Source organism: Cibotium barometz, chromosome 22 (genome assembly GCF_041138505.1).
Source record: "Cibotium barometz isolate CiBa-2024 chromosome 22, ASM4113850v1, whole genome shotgun sequence".
NCBI lineage: Eukaryota > Viridiplantae > Streptophyta > Polypodiopsida > Cyatheales > Cibotiaceae > Cibotium > Cibotium barometz.
The window spans coordinates 46963082-46977656 of record NC_141067.1 but is presented as its reverse complement, the minus strand read 5'-3'; the positions used below and the strand labels follow the sequence as shown (position 1 = coordinate 46977656).

At 41.8% G+C, this 14575-nt stretch overlaps 1 pseudogene; it reads right to left on the bottom strand.

Moving 5' to 3' along the window:
* Positions 1–301: 301 nt before the first annotated feature.
* LOC147626674 (protein YCF54, chloroplastic-like) lies at positions 302–896 on the bottom strand (annotated as a pseudogene).
* Between the last annotated feature and the right edge of the window lie 13679 nt (positions 897–14575).

The window sequence follows — 14575 nt, the reverse complement described above, 5'->3', positions numbered from 1 at the left end:
TGTTATCCACAAAGTGAGCACATTCGACTTGTTGAACTGATTAAAAGGAGTTTTTTCAACATGGAAATAGTTCCTATTACACAAGCAGAAGATGTTCAAAGCAGCTTATGTACATGTGCTGGCTCCTTCAAGTGTGCACCATGCAAATCTAAATTAATCAGGGAGTACGAAACAGGTCGGGAAGTGTGGAAGAAAATGCCCATTCGCCATATCTGCTCTGCGCTCCTTCTTCATCGCTGGTGGCTCTCGTTCTCCCTCTACGCCTCCTTGACTGAGCAAAGCATTTTGCGCTATTCTCTCTCCCATGGAATGTCCCCTGCCAGAGTGGTTCACGACTAATGCTCCTGAGGGGGGAGGAAAGGAGTCCACCACCAGTAGCCACTGTACTTGGTGTAAGGTGCCGTCCATGTTTGGGGTTTGTCAAAGCTGAGCTCAGCCGGATCAGATTTTAGTGCCTCGGCCAATGTCTCCGCCTCAATCTCTCCCCTCAGTACACGGTCGAGCCTGAGCTTCATAAACGTTATCCATAATTCATCAGTGGACACGAGCGCTACCAGCAGGCCTCCTCAATCGCTTGGTGATGTCAGGGAAGTTCTCGAGAAAATTGGGTTCAATGACAAGCCAAAAATCCTGCTCCCTTTTACGCTCTCCAAAGTTTCTCAGTCTCTCCCTCATAAGCTCTTGGAAATGCTCCTCCTCATCCAGCATGAACTTGGCATTGGCCACAAGAAAGTGGTACTTCCTCGTCTTGGCAATATATGCATTCTCTGTGGACTCCTGTGCTGTGGTGACTGCTCGCACAGGAAGGAAGGATTTTGGCTGCTTCTGTGTTCTTCTGGGGCTATACTGGTTGGTGCTGTAGGTAGACAGAGCTCCGCATTTGGAAAGGGGTAAGAAGAGACGGGAGCCCTTGAGGTTGCAGCTCTCCTGGAACTGCAGGTGGTCAGTGGGCGCTATGGTGTGGCCTGTCGCAGAGCCAACCACTGCAGAGCTCGTCTCGCCATGGCCATGAGCTTCCTGAGCTGCGAACTTTGTGGCTAGCCCCTCCCGGCGAACGCACCAAATGACTGGCCTTCCAAGCACTGAAAAATACGCAAAAACTCCAGGCTCGAGCATGCAAAATATATGCATTGGAGTGCTCCATAGCCATAAAATCTGCAAGAAGGTTCTCAATAACACACACACACACACTCTCTCTCTCTCTTTCTCTCTAGGAAGCTACAGCCATGCACACACAAAAAGAAACTAGACCTAGGTTATGGCACACAAAAGATAAGCATTGAGATCAGCCTCACCATCTTCTTCTTCACTCTCTTCCTCCATGGATATGGCGTTGAAGCACAAGAGAGATGGAAGAAACAAGAAAGCAAGAGTTTGTGCCAATTGAGAGAGATTGAAAAGAACCGTGAGATTGGTAGATAAAGGTAGAGAGAGGTTGTAACCAACTTCCAACTTCCCAAACTTCCCAAATCACACGACTCCTTTCTCTTTCTTTCTTTATTGAATTTGAAAAGTTTGTTACATAAGCTTTTTGAAATCTTAGGCTTAGCTTTCATTTTTGTGCATACATAGACCATGGCTTTAACCTTACAAAATAGCTAGAGAGAGTTTCCATGCTTTGGCTTTACAAGTGCGGACTCGCTAAATTGCCAAGCATTTACAAAGTTGGACATGCGTACAAATCATACGGCAACAAGTGTATGTCTAGGCTTGGATACAAAATAAACATGGGATAACATCATTCTTATTTGAGAAAAGCTGCATCTTCTTAGCCTATTTGATGTCAAAATTGGAGGCTATCACCATCGAGCTTTAAGAGATGTACAATTTAATTGTGCATCTCTTAATTGTCACAAAGCTGAGGAATCCACACAGGATCATAAGTTCTTGCTCCATGGATTACACAATACCCTCAAGGCTGTCAAAAGACCAAAAAGCTCTAGGGAATTGTTTGTTAAACGGGCAAGTATCATGATGGTCATGAATTCCACAAGTAGAAAACCAAATATAGGAGCTGCATCAAGGCTACTTGAAGTTCATCGAAGGAATTTTTATGCAGCTAGATCTCAAATGAAGCAACATGACTCACAGCTGCCATTGCATTTGTGTGAACGACAACAACGACAACATAGAAGTATAATTACAGAGGAAGTGAAAGATTTAGTCATTGCATATTGGACAAACAATACACATGTGTCGCCAAACAAAAAGGATGTATGTCAAAAGCGTGTTGGACGAAAGCTGTATGAGAAGCATCCGGGTGCATCTGCTTGAACAATCTCAAATTTGTCATCCTTGCAATGCCATACTTTTTAAATGTACCTAATTACCTCTTGGTTGTACATTGGTCAGTAATGCAGGGCTGAAGTTAGAGGCACCAGCTTCATAGTGTGTAATACTAGTCTACCATGGTAACCCTTGTAGATAAATAGCTACCACTTTCAATTACAGTTTCATCCTCGTAAAGGTGGCTAGCAAAGGAAGCCACCAAGGTGGTGGTAGGCTCATAGATTGGTAGCAAAGGTTTTTCTCAAGCTGATATGTTATTAGGCCAGCAGCAGCTAGAAGCATCAGGTTAGGATTTCTGTCATACCAATGAACTCCAAGCCTGGGAGCTGATAAGAGTGGTATCTTCATGGTAGGTACTATGCTAAGAGTGGTGGCTCCCAGGCTTGGAGCTCAGTTACCAAGCTTGGAGCTCATAGGCATGAGGCTGGGAGTGATTCAGGTGTATCTTGATGATAGGTACTATGCTAAGAGTGGTGGTAGCCACCACTATTAGCATTGCAGCTACTGAAAGCTGGTAGTTACCTTTCTATCCCTAAAAGCCACCATTGTCAACCTAGTAGCTTCCACTCTTAAGATGGTTGCTACCTTACCTACCTATACTGACTTTCACTCTATACAGGTAGCTACCATTATTAACATGGCAGCTACTATTCCAAACCTGGTAGTTACCTTTTTGCCTTTAAAAGCCACCATTGTCAACTTGGTAGCTTCCACTCTTAACATGGTTGCTACCTTACCTAGCTGGTGGCTCTCACTCTATACAGGTAGCTACCAGTGTTAACATGGCAGCTACTGTTCTAAAGCAGGTAGTTACTTTTCTGTCTTTAAAAGCCACCATTGTCAACATGGTAGCTTCAACTCTTAACATGGTTGCTACCTTAACATGGTTGCTACCTTACCTAGCTGGTGGCTCTGAGTTTATATAGGTAGCTACCACTCTTAACATGGTAGCTACTGTTTCAAACTTGGTAGTTACCTTTCTGTCTTTAAAAGCCACCATTGTCAACCTGGTAGCTTCCACTCTTAACATGGTTGCTACCTTACCTAGCTGGTGGCTCTCACTCTATATAGGTAGCTACTACCACTGTTAGCATGGCAGCTACTGTTCCAAAGCTGGTAGTTACCTTTCTGTCTTTAAAAGCCACTATTGTCAACCTAGTAGCTTCCACTCTTAACATGATTGCTACCTTACCTACGTACTAGTGGCTTTCACCTTAATAGGTAGCTCCCACTGTTAACATGGCAGCTATTGTTCCAAAGCTGGTAGTTACCTTTCTGTCCCTAAAAGCCACCATTGTTCACCTAGTAGCTTCCACTCTTAACATGGCTACCTTATCTACCTGGTGGCATCCACCCTAACCAAATAGCTACCACTCTTAACATGGCAGCTATTGTTCCAAAACTTTAACCTAAAAGCTATTGTTTATTTCTGGCATGAAAAATTTCTAAATTACCAAGTTAGTTCTAATTCTTGGACTTCTATAAGCTATATTTGTTGTTCATAGGAGGCTGATTTATTGTCCTGATTTATTGCAGCAGGTAGAATTCTTTCTTGCTTTCAAATAGAGTCATCCAAAGGTACAGATTCACCAAAGAGCATTTGAAAAGCTGAAGCCTTATTTTGTACGCAAGCTTCGAGATCGGTACACTTGTTGTTGCATCACACATGTCCAGATGTCATTCTTACGAGATGCTATCAACCATTTACACCAAGCTAGTCCAGGTGTGCATGGAAAAGAGTGTATATGATGTCAATGTAACATTTGTGGTGTTGGAGAATAATGCACAGCTCACACACAAACTTACTCAAGCCTTACAAATTTGTGGGAATCAGTATTGTGTTTGCAGCCTAGCAATTCAGACTTCTTTGCTTTGAAGTGTTTGATGGGAGAGTGCTCATCTTGTGGACCCTCAAAGAAGCTATCGGCGTGTCCTATGGAGGAATCAAGTAGCGTATGCACAATAAAGGTGAAGATTTTTGAAGACATTCAAGTTCGTGAAACAGATTCTGGCAACAGATTCTGGCAAGAAAAAGAAAAGAAAAGTTCTCTCCCACAAGGAGATGCAACCTGGGGAACTATTTGACCTCTTTAGGGATCACTTACAAAAGTTCATAAAGCACAACTTTATCTACAGATGGTAAGCTGAGCAATTCAAAGAGTGTCTACATGTATTTTCTGACGATGTGGTTGTTTCAGTTGTAGACTTTGCTGAAAATTATACTTTCAAAGAACAAAATGAGATTCAATCAATGCATTGGTTTTCTTGCCAAGTTATAATATTTGTCCATATCACATATGTGCAGATTGTAGGAAGTCTTCAAAAGTATTATCATTTTTACATTTCTGATGATAAAACTCATGATACTCTTTTTGTTCAACATTGCTTCATGCTCCATCATGGATGGTTGAAAGAGCTAGGCTTATCCCTCAAGGAGCATGGGTGTGGTCAGACGGGGCAGCCTCGTAGTTTAAGGCAAAGAGACCTTTCTACTTTGTTGCCCGGTATGGGACTCTCACAGGGTTAAAGATGACACATCATTTCTCGGGATCTAGTCATGGGAAGGGTGAACATGATGGTGCAGGTGCTGTTATCAAAAGACATTTGACTCAAGAGTAGCTTAAGCACTGTAGAAAATTGCAATGTGCAGAGGATGTGGTTGCCTTTTTAACACAAACCATGTGTGATGGGGCTACTGCCACATATGCATCCAAAGTAAGACTAGTTACCAGGGTGTTTTGGGAAGTTAAGGAAGGCGACGTGGATAGAAGCAAGAAGTGGGACTACAAATCTATGGATGGCGCTCGTGGGATACATTGTGTCTCAGGTTACTCTTTAACAAATGGAAAAGCTCTCAGATGCAGGCAGCTATCATGCTTTTGCAATTCTTGTATGCAAGGCCTTTGGAGAAGGTTCTCTAGGAAGTCACATGTCAAGAAGTGGGAGTATGTTACCCTTGAACCTTCAGAAGATGTTAGAGATGCTAATGAATGAAGATTTTGCATACGAAGGATACCATGATGCTTTGAGTGATGCACTTTGCATTGGTGACAATGTTGCTGTCATAGCTCCTCATGTGACAATGAGGAGCTTGCAAATTTTTATGTCTTGAAATGCACAGCTCAGAAGCAAAAATCTGATACTAAGCTAGCAAATGGCTGGGGGAATGTTTGCCTTGCTGGTTCATTTGTTGTCAAGGGAATATGGTATAAACAAGCGAAAGGAAATCCCTATGAGTATAAGCTACTACAGTGCAAGCTTGAAGCTATTTTGCCATCCCACCTTGTAAGATCCATTAAGTTCCCAATGGAAAAGGTTCAAGGATGTGGGATGAGATTTTTGATTTCCCCAGAAGCATATGAGGCTATTTACAATAGCACTCCCTTTGATGTATAGCTTGCTGAAAATAACTCAAGCTGTTTCTTTTGGACATACTTGTTTTTTTTGGATCCTCGTCTACTCATGCTGATCTCTTGCAGGCAAGGGTCACCAAGAGCCACACCAAGCTTGTGGGTGTCTGTGAATGATAATTAAACTTGCCTGATCTTTCTTAGGGATGCTCAAATTGTGGTACATGGTAAATCTTACTAGGCACATTCCATACATGTCAAGGTATTCTTTTACACTATGGGTCTTATGATGTGGCATGACTATATTGCTCAACATGCACAATTAATGAGCTTCTAAAGTATACCACTATACCAGTACCTAGCAGGAGGACCTTGGTAGCACTTGGTAGTAGGCTACAAGCACCTAGGTAGCACCAAGATAGCAGAAGATAGTGATATGGTATCAAGCAGGTAGTAGTATGGTAGCACCTGCATACTAGCCTGGCAGCACCTCGGAATAAACCAAGCATCTGCATACTAACCTAGCAGCATCTGGAAATAAATCTATCACCCACACCAGTATAGCAGCAGGAACTTGGTAGCACTTAATAGTAGCCTGCAAGCACCTAGGTAGCACCAAGGTAGCAGTCTACAGATTATACTAGTGTTTCAAATTTAGTAGTGCAAAAACATTATAGCAGAAATTGACAAAACTTTACATTATACCAGTATTTTAAATTTAGACTAAATAATACCTGTAATCAAGACAGTAACTTATATATCCAGTCTACAACTTTACAAGAGTGCAAAAATGGCCATCGCATTATGTCAGTTAGAACACTTCTACAACATATACAAGGTTCCAAAGTGGACTCCATAATAAAAATTACATTTAGTTTGTTGGGAACATATTGGGCTGATCACAAGTCTCGCTATACTGCAGTTCGTTCATATGTTCGTACTTCCATCTCCTTCGCACAGCTATGCTGTCATCATCTTTCATGATTGTTGGTGGCGGCGTATCTATAGTATAGGTGATGCGATCCTTGACACCAAGCCATGTATCAAGCGAGCCTCTGAGGACTGTCGTAAGATAAGCCTGCATTTCCCCAGGGTCTTGATCTTCCATTTTCTTTACGATACATGTGGTTCCTTGAGGATTCCATAAAGTTTTGTACTCGCTATCATTCACTATGATAGTGTTTGTTGGTGAATACTGAGGATAAGCCTCCCAAAACACGGTCAACTTATAAAACACTGCTTTCTTGGTAATTCTCTGGAACTTAGTCTCCTCTGTGCACAACTCTTGCATAAGCACGCCTTTGAACCAGTGGACGTGAAAAGGCCTAAAGCACCTCAAAATTTTGTTTGCATTGACCTTGTTAGCACAAGTCCATATAAAGACATCGAAGTGTTCCAAGCACCATTGCACAAACCTCTCAGTATCATGCTTTTGCCCTACCAACTTCCTACCACCCATATCTATCACTTCAAGCATATTCCAATAGGAGGGGTTTTGTGCATATCTGCAGTCAACTATTGTGAGTAGCACTCCATTGAGATCCAAAATTAAAGTTGGCCGTAATTGAAATGAAGGGCGGGTTGGATCCTCCCAGGCACGATACATCTTTGCATTAGGATGTCTCACACTACCACCTGCAAATCGATTTGATATCATCTCTCAGTGCAATTCTCTGATTACTCTCATGCTTTTCAAACAACTCTGATGCTTTCTGAGATCAACAGCAATATGGGCACTTACATCACCCTCCACTGTGAAGCTGTGTCTTGTGCCTCATAATGCTCCTTGAACACATAGTTCTCTGTAGCATTTTTTGAGCTCTGAGAGCTGTCCTTTTCAGTCCCACATTCACCTTTTAGCTCACTTTTCCCCTCAAATGCATCATAAAATCTAACAGCCTATGCTTTAATCTATCTTAGCATGTCAGTAGCAGCCTATGCTTTAATCTGTCTTAGCATGTCAGTAGCATTGTCTACAGGAACACCACAATCCTGTGTTTTCCTTGCATTCTGTACTATGGCTGCAAGGCATGATGTCTGGACAAAACACCAAAAACCTGCCTTTTCCCAGACATTCCTTCTTGAATTTATTACCATCCTGCACTGTATCAACATCCTGCACTTTTTCACCATCCTGCACTTTATCACCACCATCTTGCACTTTTTCACCATCATCCTGCACTTTATCACCACCATCCTACTTTTTATCACCATCCTATCCTGCACTTTATTTACACCATCATGCACTTTATCACTATCTTGTAGTGTATCACCATTCTGGCTTGTGAGGACATTGCCAGATATTTCAGCTAGTCCATCCACACTCACAGTGTCTGCAATTATAAATTTCATACATTGGAAAAGAAATGAATGAAATACATAACAATGAGAGATATATAAGAAACAAAATAGTCGGACTCTTTTCATTCATTAAATAGAAAATGTCAACAATTTGGCTACAGAGCCAGAATGGCTATTGATGGGACAAACCCAAAAAGGGGGTAGACATGCATTCATGGGGAGGAGAACAAGCAGAATTTAGGGTTGCAATCTTTTTCTGACTTTGGCAGTAGCACCTTTTCATCCCGATCCTCCTTTCAAAGATATTGGCAGGTTCCTCCTTGTCTAGTTGATCATCTGTTATATTGGAACTAGGTCCTTATTGCTTGAAGCTGGAGGACGCTAGCGAGAAGATCCTCCTACATGCAAAACAATGATTAGAAAGTGAAAACATATTAGTCTACATTCAATTATAAAAGTGAACACAACCTTTCGTTCCTATTAGGCATCAAAGGGTAAATTCCTAACTAACTACACTGCTAGCTACCAGGACTATAGTGGTGGCTCTACCATGACTCTATTAGCAACTACTAGATTCCCTTGGTAGCTTCCATGCTATCCTTGAAAGCTTTCAGGCTCGCCTTGTTACTTTCAGGCTTGCCTTGGTAGCTTCCAGGCCTTACTTGGTCATTTCCATGCTTTCATTCAACGCTTTCAAGCTCGTCTTGGTAGTCAATGTCTTGGTAGTTACAAGGTTCATAGGCACCTACTAGGTTTCCAAGGGTAGCTATCAGGCTTCTAAGGGTTGATACCAGGTAGCCACTAGGCTTCAATGGAGTAGCTCTCAAGATTTAATAGGTAGCTTCTACCAGGATTTCAAGCTTATAAGGGTAGCTGATAGGCTTACCAGATAGCCACCAGGCTTCCAAGGGTTAATAGCAATCCTTAAAGTGTAGCTACTAGGCATGAAAGGGTAATTTCCATGACTACACTGGGAGCTACCACGACTCTATTGGTGGCTACCATGACTATTGGCAGCTACCAAGATTCCCTTGGTAGCTTCCATGCTATACTTGAAAGCTTTCAGGCTTGCCTTGGTAGCTTCTAAGCCATTAGGGGAAGGTTGAGGTCTATAGGGGCCCTTTATGCTACCATATTATGATTTTAATGACTTTTTGTTTTTTTCTTTGACTTTAGATATCTTCTTATTCTTCAAATGGCTAGAAGTTTGAATTTCAAAGTTTCCCGCCAAAATTGAATTTAAAATTGAGTGGGCAAAACTATATCATGTGACATATCTATGGAAAGAGCTCAGCGAGTAGATTCTGGATCTCTAATCTCCGACAAATTTTGAGCTCATATGTAGAAGTTATGGATGTCCGAAATTTCCAAAACTTTCTCCCTCACTTTTTGGGAATGAAAAGTACAAAAAGGAATCTTCTAAAGAATCTTTTGACCACCTTTAATCACCCAACATTTTTGTATACATGGCATCATATGATTGGCCCTTTTCCTTAATAACCTTTTAATCACATGGCATCTTAAAGGGCCCCTATAGACCTCAACCTTCCCCTAATGTCTACTTGTTTGGTAGTTTCCATGCTTTCATTCAAAGCTTATAGCCTTGCCTTAGTAGCTGGCAGCAAAGTCTTGGTACCTACCAGGATTTAAAGGGTAGATACCAGGTACCTACCATGCTTCAATGGGGTAGCTCTCAGGATATTAAGGATAGCTGACAAGCTTCAAGGGTAGGTAGCAAGAAAATACCAAGATTCCTAGGGTAGCTATTAGGCTCTTAAAGGTGGCTGATAGGCTTCAAAACTAAGTAACAGGTAGCTATCAGAGGGTTAATACCAGTCTTCAAAGTAAAAGCTACCAGCCACACTGGTATCTACCAGTCCAAGTAGGCACTCACAACTACCAAATAAGCAGTTACAGTCACCAAAGGAATAGACCCGTACATGTACTCTTATTTGTGGTAGCTTCTAGGCTCACAATCTAGCTACCAGCCCATCAATGTAGCTCCCAAGCAGCATAAGATAGCTACCTTGCTACCAGAATCAGCTGCCATGCTACAGATGACAACTCTAGGTGGTACCATTTATCCACATGCATCTTACCCTCACCCCACCTTACAAAAAGGTACACAAAAAAAACCAGTAATGAAGACAAGGGTTAGAGAGCATAACGGTATGGTACATATCATGGGAAAAGCACAATTTGGCAGTAGTGTTTGGAAGCATGGAGGGTACTATGCTTCGTGACTCCCTTGAATAACCGAGGGCATCAATGTGGCCAAGCATCACCAAAGACCTTGTAGCAGGCGAGATCATTTGCGTGCATCCCATAGCCATGCAAATCTGTTTGCTTGTAGCAAGGTGAGCAAAACAATAAATATGATAAGCATGACCACAAGGAAGTATAAACATGCAAAGACCATCTACATAATACATGACCAATCCACAAGCAGAACAAATATTGTGCGCATCCGATAAGCCCAGATATGCATGTGGTAGTTTAGGTGTTGGCAAGGATACAAACACTTTGTTCCTTCTTGCCTGCATGTCTTTCATCACAAAATCCACCTGAGCACGCACATGCGTCTCTATTTGTTTTGCATTTTCTAGAAACTCTTGACTTTCACAGCCCGCACTAGCGCACCCATAACAACTCCATCCACAGTTTGGATGGTCCAGCACACTTTCATCCTCAGCTCCTATAACTTCCCAGCATCTGCTGGGTCTGACGCATTTTCAACCTTTTGCAACTCAGATTGTGCATCTTCCAACTGTCTTTTCAAAATACTACCAGGAGTTGTGCCCCTTCATCTTGATGCATATCTGCTTTGTACTTGGTCAACTTTTCTCGTAGCTTCGTTGAGCTCTGACAGGGCATGAGCATATTTCCTTTCAAGCACCTCAATTATTCCGTCCAACACAGCAATTGCCTGAGTCCACATGCATATTTTGTACTGTCTCCGATTGCTCAAGAGGCTTCACCTATTCAAACTTGGAGGTATGCGGTGCAGAGGAAGCATGGAAAATAGACCATCGGTGCTTCTTTGCTTGTAGCTTCTTTGCATCCATAGCCGCTATCATGCTCTCATAAAATAAAGCCCAATCGACTGGCCCTTTTGTACACTCATGCAGAAAACCTATTGCAAATACCTTGGTCACCTCCATCCCATAGTTGCTGGGAGGTTCCTGATATACCAAAGTAAAAAGGGTGTAGAACCTAGGCCACAACTCTAGCTTCAAAGTCCTGCATTTTACTTTACTGCCCCTTCTTGGCACCTGATCAAAACATGATAGCCAATCTGCATCTGTAAAATTAGCCTCACCCAATATTTGCGCATCCACTCTAGAATTTGAAAGACCGTAGACTTCATGTGCTTGGGCTTTGGTCATACAGAAAACTAACTTTCTTTCAAACTGGACATATGGAGGGTACCAACGTAATTTACCTTGCAACATTCCATAGCACAACTAGAATCAATCCAACACATTTATACTAACATATTTTCATGTATGATCTGCTTGCTTTGGACATGCACCCTCCATATATATGCATGAGGCTACAAGTATGCTTATGTTAACAATGCTTGTGTGCATGTATAGAAAGTGTGGCAGTATCAAAGGTATAGAAAATGTGTTCTCCAGTGTGTTGTCAGCATGCAATATGCAATGTAGTGTCACTAAAACTCAATAAAGCACTATTGCCCACAACTTGAATTTTTCTAGGGATGTTTTGGTATGCAACACACTTATTACAATACACGACAAGTGAGGAGTCATCATTGAGGCAAAAAATTTGTTTTGTAAGGTATTCAATAGGGACATTGTTTCATGGATGACATTGTGAGCACACTCACTCCATTACCCCGTGGAACAGCATGGTAATACCCTAGCATGCATGTGCAACACACCTCTAGAAAAATTCACAGTGCTGAGAAAACATGGTGCTCATGCTAGATCAAGTGTATGGAGGAAAAGAGCTCACAAAATACAAGAACAATCTTTTGCTTATTAAGTTGTTTATGAATACAACTAGGCCTTGCTCAATTACAAAATGCCTCATAGCTCCACCTTTAAATAGGTGAGCAAGTGGACCTTAAGTCCATTCACACTCACACCCTTCTCTCACCCTTCTACATAACCTTAGTCCCTTAATACCCCCCCTCAATACCAACTATGAAAGGATGGAATAGGTGGTATTGGACATAGGATGTATTTATAACATTAGGCGTACAAGGTTTGGAGTATAGGTGTGATTACATTTAAGAATTAAAACAATTTTTAAGCAGAGGTAGAGGCTGATACAAAGTTGGCCTCTGACTCTTTGTTAGGACATTTAGAAGTGATATGTCCCGTTTGTTTACATTTGTTACATTTCATTTTGTTGGGATATTTGACACAACAATTATTTGCCAAATGAGCCACCTTTTTACAATGGGCACATCTTACTTTGACCACTTGATGTGACAAAGCTTGTTTTGATAGTCGATGAAGTGTTGTATTTGAAGATTCAACTGCTCCCTTTGGCCTCTTTTCTTCGTCAAGACATGATTGAATGACTCCTTCGAGGGTGGGATTAGGTATGTTCTTCAGGGTGGTGAGACTAAAGTGGGGTACACCTTCTTGATTGCTTTGAGCAAAACAGTCACTGCATCATCTTCATCCATTCTTGCATTTACTGATGCAAGTTGAGCCATAAGGCCCTTCAAGTGAGAGATGAAGGCTCAAATGCCATCTCCCTCTTTGAGTTCCAAGCTTAAAAAATCGATTTTGAGTGAGATCTTGGAATTCTTTCCACGAGCTCCATAGAGCTTATCAAGCTCATCCCATTTCTTCTTTGCAGTCGGAAGCTGGTCCGCATGGTGGATGAGTGCCTCATCAAGATGAAGCATGATAATGGCTTGTGCCCTCTCATCATCTTCAATATCTTCAGCCTTTGCTCGATCAATAACCTTGGTGCCGGAGATGAATGGCCAAAAGCCTTTGGACATCATCTTGTACTTGACAAGAACTTGCCAAGTGTGGAAGCCCTCTCCTGAGAACTTCTTGATTTGAGTGTCCTTTGACATTGGGTATTGAAAGAGATCATGAGAGAGTAATGGGCTGATTATGAAGAAGAAAAAAACTAAAAATTTATGATATTTAGGTTTAATTAGAAAGAGAGAGGCTTATGAGAGTGCAACAACCCTAATCAAGTTGAGAATGTTGCATAAATAGGAGATTAAAATAGTAATTTTTATGATTTAGCACATAGGGTTTGTGCTTTATTACTAATTTTGATGAGGATTAGCTGAATTAGTGTTAAGGAACACTTTGGTTGGTGATTAAGATCACCATTAGTGTGTAGAAAACACAATTAGTGCTAAAAAGCACATTTTATTTTGGTGATGATTAGTTCACCATTAGTGTTTAATAACACTATTAGTGTTTAAGAACACTTTCCCTTTGTTGGATTAACAGCCTAAACAACACAATTAGTGCTTAAAAGCACACTTTGAACACTTTAAAAGCTTGAAAGTTGATGTTGATGATGAAGCTTGATGGGAATGAGGTTTATGGATACCTCATGTGGATGGCCACTCTTCAAAATCAAGAGAAAGCTCAGCAACAAACATTCACAACACCACTTGAGTGATTAGAGCAAGGGAGGAGATGATTTGAGCAAGAAAAAACACCAAGTTGAAGCTTTAATGGAAAGCTTGAAGGAGAAAGAGAGAGGCGACTGGTTTTTTGACTATAGCACAAGATTCAGTGCATCAAATGAGCTAAGATTTGAGCTGTGGAGTCCTCATTGAGTGGACTACCAAAGCCCTAAAGCACATTTACTAATGATGGCCTACAACCGACGTATGGATGTACGGCCAGCGCTGCATAGAAAACTGATGCCGTTCTCCCTCAGTGGGCAATGCCGCCGCGTGGAAGTGATGATTCAGTCAATTCGCCGTACGAACTGATGCGCCCAGACCTTGTCTCCATCTTCCATGAGGAAATATCCTCAAGATGAGGCCTCTACAAGTTGGTAGAGCTCCTCCACTGCCAGGGGGTTGACCTCCACAAGTAGAAGATAAGGGAATTTGAAGAGAAAATGACCTATTCTACACCACAAGTGGTTCTAATCAACCAAGCTCTAGATACCATGTTGAGAAAATGTGGTGCTCATGCTAGATCAAGTGTGTGGAAGAAAAGAGCTCACAAAATACAAGAACAATCTCTTGCTTATTAAGTTGTTTATGAATACAACTAGGCCTTGCTCAATTACCAAAAATGCCTCATAGCTCCACCTTTAAATAGGTGAGCAAGTGGACCTTAAGTCCATTCACACTCACACCTTTCTCTCACCCTTCTGCATAACCTTAGTCCCTTAATAGCCAGGCACCTGAACAAAAATTGGCTGCACAACATGTGTAAAGATGCTCACCTCCGTGCTTGGAGTGGCATCTGAGCCCAGTTGCATGTTGAACTTCTTGCTTGGTGTAGTAGGTGATTTGGGTGAAAGAGGATAATGCCCCTTTCTTATAGCTCCTTTGGCCTTTGCTGCAGCTAAGGAAGGAGAGGAGGAAGCTAGCACCCTGTGAGATTTTCTGGCTGGGGATGGCTCTGGAGAAGATTCAAAGCCTGAGGGAGTAGGAGAAGAAGTGGGAG